The 25,306-nt window shown below is 42.9% G+C and overlaps 1 protein-coding gene and 1 non-coding gene across 2 annotated transcripts in view; both read left to right on the forward strand.

The window, feature by feature from the left end:
* UNC5D (unc-5 netrin receptor D) overlaps nucleotides 1-25,306 on the forward strand; it is a 647,189-nt gene that overhangs the window by 430,160 nt on the left and 191,723 nt on the right. The window lies entirely within an intron of this gene.
* TRNAK-UUU (transfer RNA lysine (anticodon UUU)) lies at nucleotides 2,524-2,596 on the forward strand. The gene has a single exon. It is a non-coding gene; the product is annotated as a tRNA-Lys (tRNA).

Here is a 25,306-nt window from a genome sequence, read left to right on the forward strand (position 1 = left end):
CTCCCTTAGGCCTCTTGCATTGGCAGGTGAGTTCTTTACCACTAGCGCTACCTCCAAAGCAAGCCTGGTATATAAACTTGAAGGTACTCACCAGGCAGCAGACTTAGGTTTAAATGAAATAATTAGTTGTATGCTTTTCTGAAAATACCTGGAATGTGAACAGATGATAATTCAGCCTTTTCTAAACGCCATGAGCTCGTCCCATTGTGAGATGTATTAGAATGCATTTGTTGCTACAGTTGCTTTTAACCTCAACCTTGGGGCAGTTCTAACTAAAGATGGCCACTGTTTAGTGTTTGACACTGCTGTTTAGCTAAAACCAATTTGCTCTTTTCAAAACAATTCGTTATCCCACACTGCACTTTTTTATACTCCCCAATTAAATGCAAAATCTATCTTTCATAAAAGTTAGAAATTATGTCCAATGAAAATCCGACATTTTAATGGTTTTCCACAGATTAAAATTGTAGAGTTCTCAATAAAACCTGATTTACTGATGTTGGTTGTAAAATGGTTATTGCTGTTAATAAAGCCTGTAAATCTTAACAGGTTATATTTGCCTTGGACAATAAAACTTGCCATAAAGGCTTAGTGTCTAAGGCTAATTCTGTACACATCAAGGTAAACAACCTCCTCAAAATAATTCAATGTCTGAGAATTAAAAGCCAAAGGCAAGCAACTAACAGATTGTAGCCTTGAGCCACTGCATGCTGGGCAATCTTATTGTTTTTATGTCACTGAGGGATCAAGATGGTGCTAGAATTAGAAAGGTGAAGGTCAAGGAGCCATATCTTGGCTATTACAAATAGTGCTGCTATGAATATAAGGATGCGTGTATGTTTGGCATTATAGCTTTCTCCAGATAAATTGGAGTGAGTGAGATTGCTGGATCGTACGGCCCTCTATTTAGTTTTGGTGAACCTCCATGCTGTTTTACATAGGGAATGGATTACATATGCACAATGGACTACTACTCAGCCATAAAAAAGAGGGAAATAATGCCATTGGCAGCAACTTGGATGGACCTAGAGATGCTCATACTAAGTGAAGATGTGATATCTCTTATATGTGGATTCTAAAATGTGACACAAATGGATTTTATCTACAAAACGGAAACAGACTCACAGAGCAAAGAGATCTGTGGTTGCTGTGGGGGAGGGGAGGATTGGGAGCTTGGGGATTATAGATGCAAACTGTTACATTTAGAATGGATAAACAGCTGCTGCATAGTACAGGGAACTATGTTCAGTGTCCTGTGATAAACTATAATGGGAAAGAACAAGAAAAAAGAATACGTGTATGTGTGTGTGTATAACGGAATCACTTTGCTATAAAGCAGAAATCAATTATACTTCCAATTAAAAAAAAAAGGTCAAGGGCCTTAGTCAATGAAGTGTAGCTTGGAGAAGGTCCCCTTCTCTCTGTTGACTGATGAGTAAGTAAGTTGACATGCTTGTGTAACAAGATGAGGTCCCAGGAACAGAATGAAAGAATGAAAGTATATCAGAGTCACACCTGTGTTCGAAAACAAATTCCTGGTGAAGGCTGGGGCAGGAGGGTGGATTTAGGGAAAGTGTTAGTTACTCAGTCGTGTCCAACTCTTTGTGACCCCATGGACTGTGGCCCACCAGGCTCCTCTGTCCATGGAATTCTCCAGGCAAGAATACTGGAGTGGGTTGCCATCTCCTTCTCTAGGTGCAGTTAGGGAAAGGAGATCATTTTTTCCTTCCAAATGCCCATACGGAAGTCAAAGGTTTTTAAAGAAGCTCTGTTAAGCTTGGTGAATATTTGTCCTACTTTCTTATGTTCAGGGAATTTCTTTTAAAGTCTCACCTCCCTAAGGTGAAAGCTGCAAAGCTTATTTTCTAGTCTTTGTGGCTAGGCCCACTCGTCAGGTGTGCTCACTCAAGGTGGGATGGAGTGTTGAGCAACATGATGAGGTACTGGTATGGACATCCATCTCTGGAGAGGATGGTGGCAGAGGTGCCGCCACAGAACTGGCGAGTCCTATGGCTGGGAGCCATGTCAATGTCATGGGTTTAGAACTGCGAGGACGCTGCCACATGACTCTCCATTTCCCTATGATGTGGTTGCTTATTGTTCCATTTGACTGGCTGTTATGAATCTTCCTGGTGGCTTAGCCAGTAAAGCGTCTGTCTGCAATGCGGGAGACCTGGGTTCAATCCCTGAGTCGGGAAGATCCCCTAGAGAAGGAAACAGCAATCCACTCCAGTACTATTACCTGGAAAATCCCATGGACAGAGGAGCCTGGTAGGCTACAGTCCATGGGGTCACAAAGAGTCGGGCACGACTGAGCGACTTCACTTTCACTTTCACTATGTATCTTTGACTTTACTGGAGATTCTAGGCAATTCTGTGTGTGTGTGTGTGTGTGTGTGTGTGTAAGTCACTTCAGCTGTGTCTGACTCTTTGAGACCCCATAGACTGTAGCCTGCCAGGCTGCTCTGTCCGTGGGGATTCTCCAGGCAAGAATACTGCAGTGGGTTGCCATGCCTACCTCATGTGTCTGTGGCACAATGGTAAGCACGTTTGGCTTTTAACCTAAAGGTTGGTGGTTCGAGCCCACCCAGGGACATTTCCTAACCTTTGGGGCTTCCCTTGTGGCTCAGCTGGTAAAGAATCTGCCTGCAATGCAGGAGACCTGGGTTTGATCCCTGGCTTGGGAAGATGCCCTGGAGAAGGGAAAGGACAGGCCAATTTTCTGGCCTGGAGAATTCCATGGACTATATATAGTCCACGGGGTCACAAAGAATCAGACACAACTGAGCGACTTTCACTTCACTCCCCTTCTTCCAGAGAATCTGCCCGACCCAGGGATTGAACCTGCATTCTCTTACATCTCTTGCATTGGCAGGCAGATTCTTTAAAACTAGCACCACCTGGGAAGCCCTGGAAGAACTTTATTAGAGATATAATCTTTAATAAAATCCTTTTCTACCTAAACAAGTCAGAGCAGAGTTGGTTGCTTGCAGTGAAGAATCATGAGGGTGACTCTGAGTGTGCCCTGTCTTACTACTTGAAGGATGCCTTTGATGAGTACCTAAAAGTGTCCCTTAGAACCAAGCAAGTCACTATGAGCTAAAGGCTCTTTGAGGGCTGTTGATCTCTTTTTCTTTATCTGTAAAATAAGGAATGGGGCTGGAAACTCCTATGGCCCCTTTTGTATCTCCGATTATTCCTGTTGAATAAATAATAGAATCAGCGTACTATCAGATTTGTTTTAATAACTCTGTTAGACTGGTACAGACAGTTTTTAAGTCAGAAGCCCTTTTCCCTTCTCCCCTGTGAGGATATTCTTAATGAAAGGTTCATTTATTTCAAATTTGTTCATTGCCATAAAACCCAGGAGAGAATCTTATGACATTGAACTGTTTCATACAAGAATCACTAGACTATTGTGTTTAACCTCAATCAAACAGACTAGGAAATGAGGATTTTATTTTAAAAAAGATTCTTAATAATCCACTGGAGAAACATTGAGATGCCCAAGTTCTGAAGCGGTGGACCTTAGGTATAAATGATTAATTTGGTGCAACCAAAGCAGAGAGAGAATGTCTAATAGTCCAGATAAACTTTGCTTTGAGGAGACTGACAATGAAGACCTTTGCAGAAAGCGACATTTGATTAGAATGTATAATATTGTAATAGAAACCTAATGGGCTCTTAGAAAAGGGAATGTTGAATTGGTTAAATACTAGTAATTAAGTGCCAGTAAATTACTTCTCTAAAAACATTCCTGTAAAAAGAAATTTGCTATCGTAAGAGAGATGGGAAAATGAGGTTAATATAAGTTCTTTAAAAAGTGAATGTCTGCAGCCCGAAAACCCTCATCATTAATACAGGTCCCTAAGTCAATCTTATTAATGGACTGACTTTTACCACGTCCTTATCTGAGAAGTTCTGGTTCCTCACTGAGGAAGTAAAGAAGCCATCTAAAGCTCCTGATTTGTATTTATTTTCTTATTTTTTTTCTTGTTCTTTATCCCTGGAGGGGGTGAAATACGGAAGATGGAATTACATTTCTCAAAGCCAAGGGTAGAGAAAGTGATGGAGTGGCGAAGGCAGTGTCTTGACTCTCTTCCTTTTTCTCCCTGCATTCTTCTAGGTCAGCCCTACAGGCTCGACTTCCTTTCCTTCTTGCTACTTTCTGGCTGTATTATTTACAGCCCCATCTCTTTGTTCCCCCATTTTTCTTTGTCTGGAAGGTCCTTGACATCCCCCATCTATCTGCCCTTTACACAGTCTGGGAGAAGCTCTTTTAACCCAGCCAAGTCGGACTTGCTCCTGGCCATCCCAGGTAACACTGACTTTGCTTTCTTGGAAATATCTACTTTAATCAGTGTGGCCTGGGCAAGTTAAGGGCCGCAGTTTCTCCTTTCCTCTAAACACTTTTAATTTTTTAATATTTATTGGCGTATTGTTGATTTACAGTGTTGACACGTTTCAGGTATATAGCCAGGTGAATCAGTTATACACATATCCACTCTTTTTTAGGTTCTTTTCCAAGACAGGTCATTGCATAGCATTGAGCAGAGTTCCCTGCACTACACAGCAGGTTCTTATTAGCTGTCTGTTTTATGTATAGTAGTGTGTATGTTTATAGCATAACGCTATGAACATTTTTTTGGTTTCTCTTTCTTGCTGTACTTCCTGTATTAACTTCTTATGACCTTATGTCATATTTCCTTGAGCTAACTCCCTTCAGGATAGGAAAGGCAAATGATGCTTTTCAGGATCCTTTTATACCCTACCCCTCCCACCCCCATCCTCCCCATCCCTTTCACTACCCCCCTCCTACTCCCCTCACTCGTACCTTGGCAGATAACACTTGGCTTCTGGGAATAGTCTGGAAGCCTCTGTGACTTAGTGGATGAATATCCACACGACTGCTTTTTGGCATGCATATGTGCATGCTAAGTCTCTTCAGTCACGTTAGACTCTACTCAATGTGCTATAGCCCACCAGGCTTCTCTGTCTATGGGATTTCCCAGGCAAGAATACTGGAGTCGGTTGCCATGCCCTCCTCTAGGGGATCTTCCCGACCCAGGGATCGAACTTGTGTCTCCTAAGGCTCCTGTGCTGCAGGCAAATTCTTTACAGCTGAGCCACTGGGGAAGCCCGCTCTTTGATATACATAATAATAAATGCTTAAATTCAAATGATCACTTTCAAATTTACAAAGATTTTTCACATATATTGACTCATTTGATCCTTAAAGCTACTATCTGTGAGAAGGCAAATACAGGAATATCTCTGTTTTATGGAATCGTTGATTCTGTGGATAATTTCATGGAGAAACTACTCCATCGCCAAGATTCATTGTATATGCACTCAATGGCAGGTACTCATCACTGAATCCTTCCAGCAACTTTCTGGCGACAGTTACATGCCAGTGTTATAAATAAAGAAACCGAGGCACAGAGTGATTTAGCAGCTTACTGAGTGATTAAGCCACTCATTGAATCCGAAAAGCCTGGATTCGGAGGCTGTTCTCTTAAACTCAACCTGGTGAAGCTTCTTTCTATGTTGGATGTTGTATGCTGAGCATGAGCCGAGTAAGATAAGAAGCCTGTCGTTTTCTCACCTGCCATCTTATTTCATGCATGTGCTACTAAGAGTGTGAAAGCAAGATTATGACATAAGTTAACCTGTCTGTGTGTGCACACATGCCAGCCTTCTGCTTTTTCTTTTTCTCCATTTCTGGTTTTTTTTAAAATTTATTTCATTGAAGTATAGTTGATGTACAACGTTGTGTTACTTTCTGCTGTACAGCATGGTGGTTTCATGTATATACATATATGTGTACCATATGGGCTTCCCTGCTGGCTCAGAGGTTAAAGAGTCTGCTTGCAATGCAGGAGACCTGGGTTCGATCCCTGGGTCGGGAAGATCCCCTGGAGAAGGAAATGTCACTCCACTCCAGAATTCTTGCCTGGAGAATCCCATGGACGGAGGAGCCTGGTGGGCTACAGTCCACGGGGTTGCAGAGAGTTGGACACGACCGAGTGACTTCACTTCACTTCAGATGATGTCTCTTAGACGTGTAATCTAAAACACGACACGGATGAACTTATCTATGAAACAGACTCACAGACATGAAGGACAGATTTGCGGTTGCCAAGAAGAAGGCGGTGAGGGAGGGATAGAGCAGGGGTTTGAGAAGAGCAGGTGCAGAAGTATTATATTTAGGGAATAAGCCTCAAGGTCCTGTTGTATAGCCCAGGGATATCCTTCAATATCCTGTGATAAACCACAATGGAAATGAAAAAGAATATATCTATGGTACATATATATGTATATACATGAAACCGCCATCCTGTACAGCAGAAAGTAACACAACATTGCAGATCAACTATATTTAAATGAAATAAATTTTTAAAAAGACCAGAAATGAGTTTTTTCATAGATAAGTTCATCCGCGTCGTGTTTTAGATGACACGTCTAAGTGACATCATATGGTTTCCACCATTTCTTTACTCTTGGCCATTATTCCATGGCTGGGTCCAACTGCAGTGAAACTCCATCATTCAGTGGCCTTGAAATCTGCCCTGTTTTCAGGTTCCCGGGGTGCACTGGCAGAGTTGCTCAGTGCCGGTCTCCACTTTGAATAAACTTTGATTGGATGGAGAAGCAGTTGGCATCCTCCTCCCTCTCTTCCCCTCTTTCTTTTTTTCTCCCTGGTGGATTGCATCCTTTCTCCTTTCACAATTTTCAGAGTCTGCTTAAGGTTTCTCAAATTGGGAGAAGAAGCAAATGGATCAAGAGGGAAGGCAATTTGGAGGGAAACAGGAGAAGGTCAGTAGTTAATCAATCGATAGTAAACTCTGAGAGGAAAGCGCATACACAAAGAAAATGCGTGATTTCTGAGTTAACAGAATGAAGGTGTGGAGCGATTTCTCTATCCTTCGCCTTCTTATGCAGTTGAGCAGCCATAAACAGTCTTTATATCTTGAATTATGCAGAAGTAAAAGCAGTTTGGGAGGCTTCCCCATAAAGAGCTGCGGTTCTGTAATTCAGCAGTAATGCTCCACGGGCATGAATCAAGAGCTCAGTCCCCATCCTGCTGAGACAGCATGGATTTTAATGCTTCTCTGAAGCACGCCACACGCCATCCTGACTCGCTTAGCCAATGTAGGCTGCCTTTGTATTTTAGGCAGAACTTTTTCAAACGTCAAACAGAAACCACCAACCGTAGCCATCACAGCTTCTCCTAGAACTCTTTCGCCGTGATTCCCAAATCCTAATTGTCATCTGGTCTCTTGGAGAAGAGACCCAAGGGGTCTCTTTCTTTAGAGAAATGCCACCATCTCGAATACCTTTTATTTGTTTTTTTTGTATTAATTTTATATTGGCGTAAAGTGGCTTTACAATGTTGTGTTAGTTTCTTGCCATACAGCAAAGTAAGTCAGTTATATGTATACATATATCCTCTCATTTTTATTTATTTTTTATTTTTTTTTAAATTAAAGGCAAACAGAGTGCATTGGAGGACCCGGAGCGGCGGGAACCCCACCCCAGAGCATCCCCAACCTGGGTGCGCAGAGGAGCCGCTTGCTCCAGAGCCCGGCGCCACACGCGCACATGTACCCGCAGCCGCTCCCCCGCCCGCTCAATCCTCTCATTTTTAGATTTCCTTCCCAGTTGAGTCACCACAGAACATGAGGTAGAGTTCCCTGTGCTATACAGCCTGTTCTCAGTTGTTGTTGCTGTTTAGTCACTAAGATGTGTCCACCTCTTTTGTGACCCCCAGGGTGGTAGCCCACCAGGCTCCTCTGTCCATGCAATTCTCCAGGCAAGAATACTGAAGTGGTTCGCCTTTCCCTTCTCCAGGGGATCTTCCCAACCCAGGGATCGAACTTGGATCTCTTGCATTGGCAGGCAGATTCTTTACCACTGAGCCATCAGGGACCCTCCTGTTCTCATTAGTTATTTGTTTTATACGTGTGTGTTTGCTGCTCAGTCGTGTCCAGCTCTTTGCAACCCCATGGACTGCAGCCTGCCAGGCTCCACTGTCCATGGGATTCTCCAGGCAAGAATACTAGAGTGGTCTGCCATGCCCTTCTCTGAGGTTTTATACATAGTGATATATATATATATATGTTAGTCCCAATCTCCCAGTCATCCCACCCCTCCACATGATTTTTGTTTTTAGTTAACTGTGGGCAACTGAAAAAGTACATGAGTGCCCTGTGTGGCTTTTCACACAACTACTAGTCAGATAGAACCTGCCCGTTTCTCCTTCATGGGGTACTTACAGACCCACAGAATAAGCACCTGCCCGCAGGTACTATGGAGATACGCCCAGCTGATCTTACAACAGTTTCACTTCAGATCCACAGTCTGCATTTGCTGCAAGAATCCTCGATGGCCTCTTTCATCGCCCTGTGTAGCTCTCACGCTTCTCCACTCTGTTAAACATTAGGGAGCCGGGGTCTTCCCACAGAGCCGTCTTAGGATCAGCACAGTCAGTACACTGAGCGCGAGAGCGACTTCATGAAACTCTCTGAGCCTCGGCTGGTGCAAGTCGTGGTGGCTTCCGCACCACAGATGACAGGCCCGCCGCCCCAGCTTAGCACAGTTCACATTAGCACATAACTCCGATACACTTGGCTTTGTCAGTTAAGCCTCCAAGAAAAAAAACATCCAGCATTCAGAGCTGAGCAGCTCATCATCCCCTGCTGCGGTGAATTTTGATTTAAATGTAGTCGAGTCTCTCTTGGCTCTGGCTTAACTGAATTGGAACTGTTCTTTTAATTGTTGACTCAGTCTTGCCTTACAGATCTGGCTGTCAGTCCTCCATCAGAGTCTCTTCCTTGACGTGCTTATTCATCGTGCACGAGGATGCGCATCCTCCATGGACACCAGCACCAGCCCTTGCTAGTCACACGTGATGGTTTAAATGTTGATTTTTGTGTGCAGGAAATGCCACATGGGTGATTCAAGGGCCAGCTCCATAGTAGCATTTGGAGATCGCCTTTGCAGCGACAGCGTCCCCTTGATTATAAGGGCTTCTCTAGTGACTCAGATGGTAAAGAATGTGCCTGCAATGCAGGAGACCCAGGTTTGATCCCTGGGTGGAGATTCCCTGGAGAAGGGAATGGCTCTCCAGATGGCACTAGTGGTAAAGAGCCCGCCTGCCAATGCAGGAGGCATAAGAGACGCGGGTTCTGTCCCTGGATTGGCAAGACCCCCAGGAAGAGGGCATGGCAGCCCACTCCAGTATTCTTGCCTGGACAATTCCAGAGACACAGGATCCTGGTGGGCTACAGTCCTTGGGGTCACGAAGAATCAGACACAACTGAGCAATTTACACTTTCCCTGTGGGAGGTAGCTGTGGCATGTCATGGCAAGGGAACGAAAGAGCAGGTCTGTCTAGTACCACACCAGTTTGACAGGAGCAGTCACTGGTACATCAGTTCTAGATGAGCCTATCAGTTTGATCTTTCCTTGTCATCTATGTAGTATTTGAAATAGTTATTACCTTAGTTACAATATCTGTGTATGTTTAAAAGAAGTAAAGTATTATGTGGTAGTGAACATCCTACATTTGCTTGGGAGAATGTCTCCTTGATAGGCAGAGAGGTCACATTCTCATTTTTAATTATTCAAATATGATAATAGGTGATAGGAGTTGGTACTGTAGAGGAGTGATGGTAATGACTGATCAAGAGAAAAGATAACAGAGAGAGCTCATGGGAAGAAAAGCCCTCAAGGGAAATGGAAGCTGACAAGCGCTAGATGATATTTATCTGTCATTTCACTCAATGCCATGATCCTTCAAGATGCAAAATCCCCAAGAACGACCTTGGCTCTTAGTCACCATATACTGAGGACCACAGGCCAGGCCCTCTGCTAGGCACTCGCCATCTGTCATCCTGTTTCATTCTCACAGCCGACTTAGGCACTGTTGTTATTCTCATTTTATAGATGTCAAAATTGAAGCTGACGTTAAGTAGCTTTCCTGAAATTTCTCCGACAGTGAGGGGCCGAGTTCTCTTTGATCTCAAAGCCCAGATCTTGAGACAGCCGTATAGTTCTTGTGTTTTTATCACGCGTCGTGTGCTTGGTAAGTGAGGGAGTAGTGAGTCCCGCAGGGATGTATCCCATTCCAACATTGCATCCGCTGTTCCATCACAGGAGCCTCCAGTGAGTGCCGGGTCAGCTCTGTTGGACCTGACATCAGAGTGTGATTTAAAGACAACTTATGGGCAGTCTCTTGCTTGGTCTAATAAGCTTTCATCTCTTACTAGTTCAGTAGATGGCTTCTTTGCCTCAAGGAATGAGACCCAGTCTATATTCCTAACAAGCCCAAGCAGCCATCAAATGAAAGGAATATATAAATAACTATCTCAAGCAGAGTATGCGGCCTATTATAATGTAACAGTGTTAACATAGAAGGGACATGATTATTTCTGTTGGCCAGAGTGATCACCCAAGAGTATGCCAAGTATAATTCCTGTAGAGGTTTTGAAGGATGAATAAGAGGTCACCATGGTGGAAAGTTACACAGAGTACTCAGGGTATAGGATCAGCTTGGTTAAAAGCAGGCACATGTCAAACAGCATGGTTGGCCAGGAAGTACAGTGAGTTTTGTTTGAGAAAGCCTAAAGTACATAGGAGAGCCTCAATGGAATGGAGACTCATGGAAAGCCTGGTTGGCCATCTGAAAAATGTTGACTTTTTTTCTTAAGTTTTTTAAAAAAGTCTATTGAAGTATAGTTGATTTACAATATCGGATTAGTTTCAGACCTACAGCAAAATGATTTGGTCATACATATTTATGTATATGTCTGTATTTTCCCCATCCTTTTGCATTTTACTTTATTACAAGATACTGAGTATTATTCCCTGTGTTATGCAGTAAATCCTTGTCGTTTAAAGAATCTTTGACTCTTGCTCAGTGGTGACTGGGAGCCAGTGAAGGATTTGAATCAGAAGTAAGATGCTGGATTTATGTGCCTGTTTTTTCAGTGTCCTGCTATATTTAGTTCAAGGACCCAATCCTTAAGACAGCAACAGGGAAGCACATAGGAAGTCGTGAATGTATGTATCTTTCTGTCATCATTGGAAGTGACCTTTCTAAAAAGCTATTGATTTGTTAATAAATAACTTCAGACTTGCAGAAACGTCCCAAAAGTAAGACCCGGAAATCCACAGAGGAGCCTGCTTTCAATAACGCTCTGCCAAGTGCTGGGAGCACCATGCCTCCACTGTCTGGGCAAGAGCAGGCCTGTCTTTCCAAGCCCTCTTGGCATTTCTGCTGCAGGGATCGCTTGGAGCCGGCGGGAGGAAGCGTTCACGATGTAGACATCTGTGGTCACTGGCCTTGATGCTGAAGCCTTTGGAGCACGATGGCCTTGACTCGCTCCATTCACTCTGCCCAGCTCACCTCTTGGGCACCCTTTTTCCCTCTGCTCAGAACAAAAGTAGCAGCAGAAGAGAGAGGTTTGACAGCCTCGGGCCCTTCGATGCCCTGCACCAGGCCTTCACCTCTGCATTCAATGAGGACTTCCTGAACGATGTGACAGCACCTTTGAAGGTCTCCTTTGCCTCCTTTGTACCTTGCTCCTCACTTTCCTTGAAATGACCTGAGTCCTGCTGTTTCCCGGAGGCTCTGAGTCCATTAGAAGCAGGCAGGAAGCTCGGGATTGTCAGGCTCCCCCAGTCGTGAGAGTGCTTCGTGAAAGCCTGGGTTCTGGGCTGACAAAGGACAGTGGAGTGTTGTTATTGTTTCTGCAAGGCTGGAGCTTTTCATCCAGCGTAGGTATCCTCTCAAAGGCTCTTGGGTACCGCGGCTCTGGAGAGAGCTTTTGTTTTCTTCTGCTCACCTCTGCAACCAACTCATCGTGTGAAGTGAGCCTCTCCTCGCACCCTCCCCCCACCGTTTTCTCAGTTACCCTTGGTATCTGCTTTTACCCTGTAAGCACTTGTTCCATGGGCCTCAGTCAGGTAAGCTCCCTGGTCTGCGTTCAAAGTGCTACAGCTATTATTCCTTTCATTTGCTTGCTTTCAAGTCTGCAATTTTGCTCACATTCACTTCTGTACCTGGACCTAGTCACGCTCTTATGAGCTTTTCATCCCTAGTTTTCCAGTTTCTCTTGCCTTCCTGGCTTCCAGGAGCAACTCTGTACCCCTGAAGAAATTGAGAACAGCTTCCATCAAAGCTAATCCCCTTCCCTTTTGTGATACTTGGGTGGTCATTACTGAGGCTCCAAAGGGCACAAGACAGAGCTGGGATCTTAACCTCAACACAGTGGACATCTGTGGCTGGGTCTGCCTTTGCTGTGCTGGCCTGTCCTGCTCCGTGTAGGATGTTTATAGCAACCTATTAGGTGATATTAGCACCTCACACCTCATTTTCTGACATCCAAAAATGTCTCTAGACATTGCCAAATTTGCCTGGTTGAGATTCCCTGATCAGTGTGTTGGTTCTACTTTCAGTTCAGTTCAGTCGCTCAGTTGTGTCCGACTCTTTGTGACCCCATGAACTGCACCATGCCAGGTTTCCCTGTCCATCACCAACTGCCAGAGTTTACTCAGACCTCATGTCCATTGAGTCAGTGATGCCATCCAACCATCTTATCCTCTGTTGTCCCCTTCTCCTCCCGCCTTCAATCTTTCCCAGCATCAGGGTCTTTTCCAGTGAGTCAGTTCTTCACATCAGGTGGCCAAAGTATTGGAGTTTCAGCTTCAACATCAGTCCTTCCAATGAATATTCAGGACTAATTTCCTTTAGGATGGACTGGTTGGATCTCCTTGCATCTCACTAAGATGCTACTCACAGTGTCTAAGAGAGTGGCTGCCCCAAATTGGGTGCTCAAAGTTTTTTTCTGACTTGAGCCCAGCATCAACAGATAGTTGTTAACATATACCCGCTGACCTGGGATCGTACAGTAGAGGAAACCGTGCTGTATTCATCTCTTTATAGCCAGCCCTAAGCTGAGTACCTGGCATAGACTAGACACTCATAAAGCGTATGCTGAAGCAGTGTTTAAAGGAAAAGAGGAAGCAAAAAGTTCCAACAGAAATGACTGTTAGGTTCTGCAGATTCATCAGGGAGTTCTGTGTGTTGGGTGGGTGTGCCCTGAACTGGGAAGGATGTGATGAAGCATAGAAGAAGAGCTGGATAAAGAGGAAACCAGTGTGAGCAGCATGGTGAGTCAGGCAGCCGGAAGTTCTGTTCTCCAAAGAGACTGTCCTTATCCACACTCTGTTATTGTCTCAAGTAGCCCAAGTTACCCCACATGAGAAAAGTTAAAGCCACATTGCACAGGCCTTGAACCTATGGATCAAAAATGCATGTCACAGATTAATTACATGTGGCCACAACCCTGCTGGGGAAATCACCTCCAAGTAGGATGATGGCACAACGTATTCCTGAAGGTTGCCTCATTCTCTGCTAGGGCAAACCCAAGATGGACATACTTATCCCGTAGCTTCACTGGACAGGACTGTACAGGAAATGTGACATGTTAAATGCGGGAGGGGGCCCGGGTTTCAGACCCCCTTCTCAGCCTCATAGTTAGGAAAGCTAAAATCCATTGTTTTGTTTTAATGACATCATTGTCTTTTCTACTTGAAGGCAAGGGGCTAGGGAAAAGCAATCTTTGGGGGACTCTTAAAATCTACGGGAGGCATTATTTACTAAATCACTACATTTAAAAGCATGGATCTTGGAATAAAGCATAAGTCAGATAAGAGTTGAGTCTAAGCATCTCCTTTTATTAGCTGTTTGATCTTGGCCTAATTCTGTGAGTTTTCTGAACTTCCTGGTTTTCATGGCAAAATGGGATAATAAGACCTCATAGGGATGCTGTGAAGATTCATTCACCTGAGATCCTATCATTATAACATTTACCTGAGTTCCTGGCACTTAGCACAATAAATGTTGTAACTAATAGTGGTTGTGTTTAGATGATAAACTCCATTCACATTTTACTGCTTAATTTTACTATTTCTCCATGGTGTATGACTGGGGAGCCAGATCTGTCTCTGTGGTGGTCTCACGTTGTGAATATGCTATTGACGTGAAGCTGTGTTGAAGTTTGCATCCACTTTTATGGGATCCACAATTATGTGATCCCATTTCATCCCCATCCCAATTAACCTCTTCTAATCATAGTCCCTACTAGGCTAATGCATATTTTCCAAGTGGCTGTGATCTCCCTCAGTTTTCAGGATGCAGAGACTGTGGGAATCATGTGTTCTCAGTGACGAATTCATTTATTTTTCAAAGCAAAACAATGAAGCATGTGAACAACTTGATTTTGTCATTGGAAGTGCTCTGTACCAGTCAAGGTGGGAGATCAGGATCAATATGACGAATGGATCTGAGCTCCAAGTGGTAGAATCAGCAAAGAGGATAAATTACCACCTCCCTCCTGCCTCTCGGATGGTAATTTCTTCTCACTGTCTCATCTGTGATGGCCAACGTTGCGTTTGCCACAGCGGCTATCAGACCAATCACAAACCCCACACCTGGGAAGCATTTGGTCAATACATCCAGTGTTTCAAGTTCGGAGTCATTTTATGTTTGTTTGTTCCCCTTATTACTTTCTCTGGCTGAGTAAAATCTCTATTACTTTGGACTCAGGAACAGAGAATGGACTGTGAACACCCGAGGCGTACATTTTATTTTTATTTTTTTGTGTGTGATGACTTCATTATTCCCTTATGCCTGAGTTTTTCCCAAAATTTTGTGGGGTTTTTTTTCCCCCTTTTTCTTTCTTCAGCATCATCTTCTTTGGCTTGCCCATTTGTGGAGTCCAGCTGCATGGAAGTGACCCGATGCCAGGGTTTGGCCTTTGTTTGTCAGAACAGCAAAGGACTCCCAGACTTCTGGATTTCATAGACAATATTAATCCCCTCCCTTCTCCGTGAGAGAATGAGCTGAGTGTTGGTGGCTTTTTATTTTTTTTCCAGGAAAGGATGTTAAAATATAAGAACCTTTTTCTTTTTTGGCTGCACTGCACAGCATGTGGGATCATAGCTCCTTGACCAGGGATCAGACCCCCACCCCCTACATTGGAAGAGAGGAGTCTTAACCACTGGACCACTAGGAAAGTCCCAAGAGCTATTTTCTATAATTATTATTTCATTTAGAAAAAGGAATTTTACAGCAACATACAATCACAGAATTATACATTTTATTTTTTCACTGAAATATTTACAGTATTGTGTTAATTTCTAGTATACAGCAAAGCAATTCAGATATATATATATATATATACACACACACACACACACATGTTCTTTTCCATTATGACTTATTATAGGGTATTGAATATAGTGTTCTGTGCTATACAGTAGGTCCTTGGTTTTTATTTCATATATACTAGTGAAGTCGCTCAGTCGTGTCTGACTCTTTGTGACCCCATGGACTGTAGCCCACCAAGCTCCTCCCTCCATGGGATTCTCCAGGCAAGAGTACTAGAGTGGGTTGCCATTTCATTCTCCAGGGGATCTTCCAAGCCCAGGGATTGACCAAGTCTCCAGCATTCCAGGCAGACGCTTTAACCTCTGAGCCACCAGGGAACCCCATATATATTAGTAGTAGCATCTATCTGTTAATCTCAAATGCCTAATTTATCCCTTTCCCACCCACTTTCCCCTTTGGTAACCTTCAATTGTTTCTTCTGTGTCTGGGGACCAATTTGTGTTTTGTATATAACTTCATTCATGTCATATTTTTTAGATGCCGCATGTGAGCAATGTTATAGTGGTTTAGTCGCTCAGTCCTGTCCAGCTCTTTGCAACCCATGGACTGTAGCCTTCCAGGCTCCTCCTCCCATGGGAATTTTTCCAGGCAAGAACACTGGAGTGGGTTGCCATTTCCTTCTCCAGGGAATCTTCCCAACCCAGGAACTGAACCCAGGTCTCCTGCACTGTGGGCAGATTCTTTACTGACTGAGCTACCAGGGAATCCAGTATCATTTTCGTTTGTCTTTGGCTGACGTTACTTAGTGTGATCATCTCTCTGTCCATCCATGTTGCTGCAAGTGGCATTATTTCATCCAGAATTACACATTTTAAATAAACTTAGCTTTACAGACCAATTTTTAAAATTAATCTATTTATTTTAATTGGAGGCTAATTACTTTACAATATTGTAGTGGTTTTTAACTTACATTGACATGAATCAGCCATGGGTGTACATGTGTCCCCCATCCTGAACTCCCCTCCCTCCTCCCTCCCCATCCCACCCCTCAGGGTCGTCCCAGGGCACTGGCCCTGAGCACCCTGTCTCATGCATTGAACCTGGACTGGCAATCTGTTTCACATATGATAATATATAAAGCCAGAAAGAAAAACACCAATACAGTATACTAACACATATATATGGAATTTAGGAAGATGGCAATGACCACCCTGTATGCAAGACAGGAAAAAAGACACAGATGTGTATAATGGACTTTTAGACTCAGAGGGAGAGGGAGAGGGTGGGATGATTTGGGAGAATGGGAATTCTAACATGCATACTATCATGTAAGAATTGAATCGCCAGTCCATGTCTGACGTAGGGTGCAGCATGCTTGGGGCTGGTGCATGGGGATGACCCAGAGAGATGTTGTGGGGAGGGAGGTGGGAGGGGGGGTCATGTTTGGGAACGCATGTAAGAATTAAAGATTTTAAAGTTAAAAAATAAAAAAATATATATATACATGTTTCAATGCTATTCTCTCAAATCATCCCACCCTTGCCTTCTCCCACAGAGTCCAAAAGTCTGTTCTTTATCTCTGTGTCTCTTTTGCTGACTTGCATATTATCTCATCATTACGATCTTTCTAAATTCCTTATATATGCATTAATATAATGCATTGGTGTTTTTCTTTCTGACTTACTTCACTCTGTATAATAGGCTCTAGTTTCATCCACCTCATTACAAACCAATTTTTATTGTTTTCATTTGTCCTCTGTAAGACTAAAAGTCAAATAGCCCTTGCATTTTGTGAATGAGTGGTGCATGGCGCCTGTCACCTTCCTGCAGGCAGCAATGGTAGATTAGAATTAAGACTACTGCTCAAGGCTAGCTATAATGGAAGGAGCAATTAAAAAACTCTTTAGTTCTTCAATCAATTCCTCTGCATTATTCTTATTTTCAGGAATGCCTTTCTTCACATTGTGTCCGTGTTTTTGCTATGAAATCAGTACTGCCTGGAAGAGAAATGAGCTTACATTTCCATTAGAAGATACAGTAGTGATCATAGCATCCGAGTCTGTGTAGATATTTACTGGAACATGAAGAAAGAGCCAGACCCCGTGTTCCCCACAGGTTCTCCATAAACAGACGTGATGGGCCTTGAAAATTGATGTCATATATCATCCTCCACAACGTGCATGACCCATGATGATGGTTTTAGTTTTGTGTTTGATTTGCACCTTCATGCACAAAAGGCCAGAGCTCTGGAATCAGCAGCTGGGAGTTCACACCCTGCTTCTATCAGTCACTGGCTGTATGATCTTATACACCTTCTTCCTCCTAAACTCATTTTCTCGCTTACAAAAACAAGTGTTGCCAGTGCCCACCTCTGAAGAGTCCTATGATATAAATGAAAGGATAGAGTTAACAATGATAGGAACACTGCTTGGCACATAAAGGGGGGATATAAAGGCACTTCCTTATTCTTTTTTCATTGCAACTCCCTTTTAAAAGGAATACCTAAGCAGGGCATTTCAATACCATTTTTTGTTAGCTCAGATGGTATAGAGTCAGCCTGCAATGCAGGAAACCCAGGTTTGATCCCTGGGTCAGGAAGACCCCCTGGAGAAGGAAATGGCAAGCCACTCTAGTACTCTTGCTTAGAGAATTCCATGGACAGAGGAGCCTGGCAGGCTGCAATCATGGGGTTGCAAAGAGTTAGACACAATTGAGCAACTAAAACCATTCTGTCGCTCTTAATTAACTAATCGCTATGATTCCTCCCTCTCTTCCACCAGCCAGCTGTTTTGAGTCATGTTCTATATATGTATTTGCCTACACACTCCTCCTTGTTATTCTTTAAAATAGGGCCCTTTTCAATTACAGGAATGTTAATTATTATTTTTCACCCTTAATTATTGTAATCGGCTACAGAGTTACTCTGTGTGTGTGTGTGTGTTTTAACCCAGTAGTCTGTGAACTTCAGCAGTCTCTCCTAGCCTTTTATCTGTTTCCAACAACAGAGTTTCATTTCCAGCCCTGACAGGGCATTCCGCAGTGATAGGCTATACAGCTGCTTTCCTGAGAAGCATAAACTTCCCTTGATTTTTGAGTGTTCTGCAGAGGTTGGTACAGTATTATAAAACATCTTTAAAACTCTATCACTTGGAAAAAAAATGTTAGAAGTGTGCCTTACAGGTTCTCTTTTATCAAATGTTTAACATAGGGTCTGGCACTTTGATGGGCTCCCTTCGATGTTCTCATGGATATCTGCATAAACCCTGATGGTTTATTTACTACTGTAGCTTTTAATGGAAATGTAAAATAATTTCTCTTCTGGGCAGTACCGAGTTTCATTGCAAACCCATCCACCAAATGTGAAATTCACATAAAACTCCAAGTTGTACGTATTGCCATAGCTGGGACTCGTTGCTGCCTGTTGTTGATGGGCTGGTGTATTTATGGTTCTTGCACACATACTGTAAGATGTAACGTGGCAGGATTGCTGTATTGTAATAAAACAGCATGGTGCTCAAGGAAGGAGAAAAAGGGCTGGTGAATTACAGCCATCATTGTACCTTGTCTCCCATTATTGAAAATGGAGTATGATTATTAAATGGGTGCAGTGTGCATTTTACACACTTAGTGATACATCTTGCTTTTTATGTGTGCCTGGAACATCAATATTTGCTTTACTTTTAGGGAACATTAGTTACAAATACAATAAGTGTGTTTCATTTTTCACTGAAGACATATTGGCTTCAGTTCTCAAGGCAGAGTGTGCAATCTCTGTCCCAGTGATTATTGATCTAGAAACTCTGTTGAAAGTAAGCAAGACTGGTTTTTGTAATAAGCAAGCGCGGGTGTTGCTCCTGCTCACTGAGACACGTGAAGGTGGAGTGAGTAGCAATAAATAAGAGTTTAATTAAATGGCTCCTTGGCAGATAGTGGGACTGTTTCTCAGCTTTGGTTTGGAACGTGTGGGGTCTCTTTTTCCTTTTGATGTATATCTGGTTTCTCATCAGTGCTCATGGGAACTGTGAACTGACCCTGTGTCCCATTGTGTCTGCCAAATACCATATGGATTTTTCTCCCTTGGGCTACACACCCGTGGCGGATTCCTGTCAATGTATGGCAAAACCACTATAATATTGTTCAGCCTCCAATTAAATAAATTTCTGTTAAAAATAAATAAATAAATGTAAACAAAGAATTAAAAGTCTCCATTTACAAGAAAGTGTTGAGGTACTCTCAGAGTATCTTATAAATGCTAAAATAATCATAATTTATTAGAAGCCCATAAAAGATCCATATGTGCTTTGTGTAGGACTTCGTTTCAGATTATAATTACAACTGAAAGATTAAAGTATACCCTCCCCTTAGAATTTAATTCTCTGATGAGCTATATGCATAGACGTGACTGTGGTGCTTGGTAAACCATGGAAACTGTGCTCCTAAGCTAGAAATGAATGAACAAGATTAATTACATTCTGTACGGTATTGCGTTGATAGCAGGGCACACGTAGCCTTCAGCTCATTTGGATTCAAAGCTGTATGAAAGGTATGAGTGCTTGAAAATGATTAAAGTCGAGCTCGCACAGTACAGTTTCCACTTGCTGTCTTGCTGTTACTCTCCCTGGAGCACAGGCTGGGAATATGTATCTTGCGGGCGTTCTCGGTGCCCCTCACAAAAGAGATGCTTCATTATTTCTCTGTACGAGTTCAAACATACTCTGGATAACAGGATCAGGCAAACCTACGTGTCCATGTAAGGACCAAATCTATTTATGAAACTGCCTTGCTGGTTTGTAATTGCTTGTGTTTTCTCCCAGACATCGAATTTGTTGGTCCTGAAGATTAATTCATTTAGTAAAACTCTAGACTGGCTCTGAGCATGCTGGGAAGCAGTGCTCATAACCAAGTGTGCGTTAGCTCTACTAGTCTGTAGAAACTGAAGCCCCATGCCCACAGACCCCTCAACACCCATCAATTGATACTATAGTAAGAAATGGTTAAAAGGCAGCAACTTCATTTATCTTTCTAAATCAAGCATAGATATAAATAAAGTGTATTTAGGGATTTTTTTCTCTTTATTTTTTTATTGAAGTATAGTTGATTTGCAGTGTATTGCTTTTAAAGTGCAGAGAAGGCAATGGCATCCCACTCCAGTACTCTCGCCTGGAAAATCCCATGGACGGAGGAGCCTGGTAGGCTGCAGTCCATGGGGTAGCTAGGAGTCGGACACGACTGAGTGACTTCCCTTTCACTTTCCACTTTTATGCATTGGATAAGCAAATGGCAACCCACTCCAGTGTTCTTGCCTGGAGAATCCCAGGGACAGAGGAGCCTGGTGGGCTGCCGTCTATGGGGTCGCACAGAGTTGGACACGACTGACGTGACTCAGCAGCAGCAGCAGCTTTTCAAGTGTACAGTAGAGTGATTCAGTTATGCATATAATGCAGCTATTCTTTTTCAGATTCTTTTTAATAAGCTTTTATATTAGAGTATATCAATTGACAACGTGATCGTTTCAGGTGGACAGCAAAGGGACTCAGCCATACATATGCATGTGTCTGTTCCCTCCCAAACTCCCCTCCCATCCAGCCTACCGCATGACATTGAGCAGAGTTCCCTGTGCTATACAGAAGGTCCTTGTTGATGAGCTATTGATATTTTGTATATAATAGTATGTATATGTCAATCCCAAGCTCCTAATTTCTAACCTCCCCCTCCCCCTTGTACAGTACTTTTTTTTTTTTTTTCATTTGACCTTGCTGCACAACTTTTGGGATCTTAGTTCCCTGACCAGGACCTTGGTACCCATGGCAGTGAGAGTACAAAGTCCTAACCACTGGACTGCCAGGGAAATCTCCAGGAATTTAAAAAAGTAAAACAGAAGCAAAGTTAAGAAAAGTTTATCATAGAGTCCATCATATCAACCTCTTCCCCAGTTTTTCTTATCAGTTTTATGCACACCCTCTAGAGTAAAGCCCAGTGACCTTTAAGGTAGAGTGATGAGTTCCAAAAAAATAACATTCAGACATGATTACCCGGTTTAATTAATCTAGTAATTTCTGCCCTATTTGTTTGATTCATCATCTTATGATGACAGAGGAGCTGGGCGGGGGAAGATGCTTAGCACACTCAGGGCACCTTTATTAGATTAATTTGTCACCATTCCCTTCATAGAAAGGCATACAGCCTTTTCCCTCGTGAATAGTTTATAGTCTGTGGGTCTTCTGTATAAGAAGGCAGCCATCTTTACTGAGCAAAATCTAGCCCTCCTGTTGTTGTAGAAGGTAACCCAGGATCTTAAAATAGTCATCATGGCAAGAAATTCCAAATGCCATTCTCCAGCTGATAACACTGTATTCAAAAAACAAGGGGGGTGGGTGGTTCTTTTTCCTCTGGTTTTGTACTTACTGCAGTGTCTTTTGTTGTTGTAGGAAGAAAGGTGTGAGTTTGGTGTCCAGGTGACAGACAGTACTGCATTTCATAGACTTTAAGACACCATCGATTGTAAGCAGAACCATCACTTGATATGCCACTAAAAAAGGCCACTTTTTAATCATAAGTTATCATCTATAAACATAACCAGATTTCCAAGATGTCAGTGTGCAAAGTGTGCGTGCATATAAATATATATGTGTGTGTACATATATATAGTTTTTAGCTGTGCTAGGTCTTCATTGCTGCATGCAGGCTTTCTCTAGTTGCAGTGAGTGAGGGCTGCTCTCTAGTTGGAATGTGCAGGCTTTTCATTACAGTGGATTCTCTTGTTGCGGAGGACAGGCTCTAGGTGAACAGATCGGTAGTTGCAGCTCGGAGGCGCTAAAGCCCAGACTCAGTAGTTGTGGTGCCCAGGCTTAGTTGTCCCATGGCGTGTGAAGTCTTTCTGGACCAGGGATCGAACCCTTGCCCCCTGCATTGGCAGGTGGATTCTTTACCACTGGACCACCAGGGAAGACCTGCATGTGTATCTTAGAATCAGAGAAATATTTCTGTCCTCCTTTCTTTCCTTTTCCCTAATATTGCGCTTTAGAAACTTTACAACTCAGCAAACAATTGTCTTCTTTTAAAACACTCAGAACTTAATGTTTTCAGAAATGGATTAGGTATCAGATGACTAGGTCCTATATAACCTAGGGTGATCGGTTTTATGGGTTCACACAGAAGTGAGGTTTATGAAGGGGAAAAAGAACAAGCTTGGTATCACAAGCGCTATGAGGAGCTGGCTTACTGCTGTATCACAGTATGAGACTCATTCCTGATGATTTAATAATTAGAGGTTTCTCACCAGGTAGCCCCTTCTAGAAAATATCAGTATATAGTATCACAGAATTAGCGATTGTTAAATCTGGAGAGAATCGCAATGATAATCTAGACTTGTCCAACCCCTGTTTATACAGATGAGGAAATCAACCTCAGAATTCAAACATGGTCAGATTCCAGACTGAGGCCACTCCTTTTCTGTGGATATTCTTGTGGGTTTGCTTGCTGCAGAGATGGGCAGAAGATCCAGGGTATAGTTGACATCCAAAGCTTCTATCCATTTGCCTTTTGTGTTTGCCATTTTTCTTTTAAACTCCTAGTACTGTTTCTACAAAAAGCCTATTTTTCCCTTAAATAATGATGGTCATATTTTCTGTTTTTTTTTTTTTTTTTTTTTATCAAAGAGTGGATAAGTGCTTAAATATGGGCACTTTAAAATCACTCTGTCATCTTATAATTAGGAAGGGGTATGCTTTAGTTTCTTGAAAAGACAATGAAAGCATTAGTAGCTCATTCATATGTGACTCTGTAGCCTGTCAGGCTCCTCTTCCATGGGATTTTCCAGGCAAGAATACTGGAGTGGGTTGTCATTACCTTCTCCAGGGGATCTTTCTGATCCAGGGATTGAACCCGGGTCTCCCGCGTTGTGGGCAGATTCTTTACCACTGAGCCACCAGGGAAGCCCTAGTTTCATGAAAGTACATACAGATTTTTTAGCACACAACTATTATTTCTTCAAAGTCATGAAAGTGTTGAGATCATTATAAATGAGGTCATCTATATGATACGTAGATCCTTTTATAATTTGGGGATCATCACTAGATTTTTATTTTCCTAGCCATTTTTATTTCCGTTTCTTATTGGATTATTTGAATCCTTTCTTGCCTGGCAACTTTCTTGAAATTTTACCTTGGAGAAAATAAACTCGGGAAGATAGTGAAGGACGGGAACCCTGGCGTCCATGGGATCGCAAAGAGTCAGACACGACTGAGCAACTGAACAACAGTAAATAGATACTTACATGTGGAAAAGGCTTTAATTTTGTCCTTTATTTTCTGGATTGAATTTGATGAATCCAATGAAATAAATGTAATGTATTGCCTCCATGACAGCAGATGAACTCCGGATGTTTTATACTGGACTTTACTTACAGGAAAGGTTGTTAAGAGATTGGAATTAGTGGTAAAGCAATTTCAGCAATTTGGAACATCTACAGACACTCTTGTATTCATTGATCCGTACTCTCCCCCCACCCCACTTGCAATTACTTTGATCAGTATATGATCAGAGATGGATAGGCCCTCATTTAAATCTGAGCAGTCCTGATCTCATGAAATAAGGCTAACTCAGGGATAGTTTACTTTTTTTCTGACACCATCTGAGTCACCCAGACTGGTTATACAAGGAGCAGAAGAAAACCCAAAGCTAAGTCTTATCCACTCCTAAGAAGCAACAGGTTTCTTTGTCATCAAGCCAGGAATATTATGGCAGCTAAGTGCATTGAGAATGGTCTGGCTCTCTATAGGGACCACCTTGCAAACTCAGAATTTCTCAAAATTTTAGGACTGTACCATCTGATCCAGTTTTTCTCTTTCATTTTGTGATTCTTAGGGGGAGAGGGGAAAAGGCTAGTTGAATCGTCACAATCTTCCCCATCTAATTCTGTTAACTGGTTTAAAGTGCTACCAAAGATATGATTAAGAGCCAGTTTACAAGGGGAAAAAAAAATCTGCCAGACGCTGCCAACTTCATCCCTAATTTAAGCCAGGCATCTCCCAAGAGCGTCATTTTGGGTCTCAGGGATTTAAGACAGCACCTGGATATCTCTGTGCTCAGCAGTCCTCTTTTGTGAATGACAGCGGTTTCTCTGGATGGTGGGTCGCTATTCTCTGCTTTGTGAAAATGAGGCCTATTTGAGCTGGAAGGAAGAAGCCTAGGAAATAGTTTGACTGACTGCCTCACCTCAGGGAAGGTGAAATGAGATCCAGACATGCGGAGAGGACCGGTGATTGACTCAAAGTCACACCGCTGGTTGGTTTCATGGCAGCCGCTCCACACAGCCCTCCTGACTCCGTTGAGTCTTCATTTGTTTGCACCACACACCGCTGGATGGCTGCACCATCCACTGTTGGAAAGTTGTTGACCCTGTTCCTGCAGCTCAGTAGGTGTGCAGCCTCATTCATCTTTGTCACCCCAGCACATGTGTGGACTAGGGGAATTCGAGTTTCCTGAAGCAGAAAAGTGCCCCACATGTTCACATCGATGGCCAGCAGTCTGAACAGGGCAGATGGAGAAGAACTTACTCTGATTCTGCTTAGATCTCTTATTCACTATACTTTAGCTCCCTGAGACTGTTTCTTCACCTATCAGTTCAGTCCAGTTCAATCGCTCAGTCGTGTCTGACTCTTTGCAACCCCATGAATCGAAGCACATCAGGCCTCCCTGTCCATCACCAACTCCCAGAGTTCACTCAAACTCACGTCCATCCAGTCAGTGATGCTATCCAGGCATCTCATCCTCTGTCATCCCCTTTTCCTCCTGCCCCTAATCCCTCCCAGCATCAGGGTCTTTTCTGATGAGTCAGCTCTTCGCGTGAGGTGGCCAAAGTATTGGAGCTTCAGCTTCAGCATCAGTCCTTCCAATGAACACCCAGGGCTGATCTCCTTTAGGATGAACTGGTTGGATCTCCTTGCAGGTCCAAGGGACTCTCAAGAGTCTTCTCCAACACCACAGTTTAAAAGCATCAATTCTTTGGCACTCAGCTTTCTTTACAGTCCAACTCTCACATCCATACATGACTACTGGTAAAACTGTAGCCTTGACTAGATGGACCTTTGTTGGCAAAGTAATATCTCTGCTTTTGAATATGCTATC

This window comes from Ovis canadensis, chromosome 26 (genome assembly GCF_042477335.2).
Source record: "Ovis canadensis isolate MfBH-ARS-UI-01 breed Bighorn chromosome 26, ARS-UI_OviCan_v2, whole genome shotgun sequence".
Classification (NCBI taxonomy): Eukaryota; Metazoa; Chordata; class Mammalia; order Artiodactyla; family Bovidae; genus Ovis; species Ovis canadensis.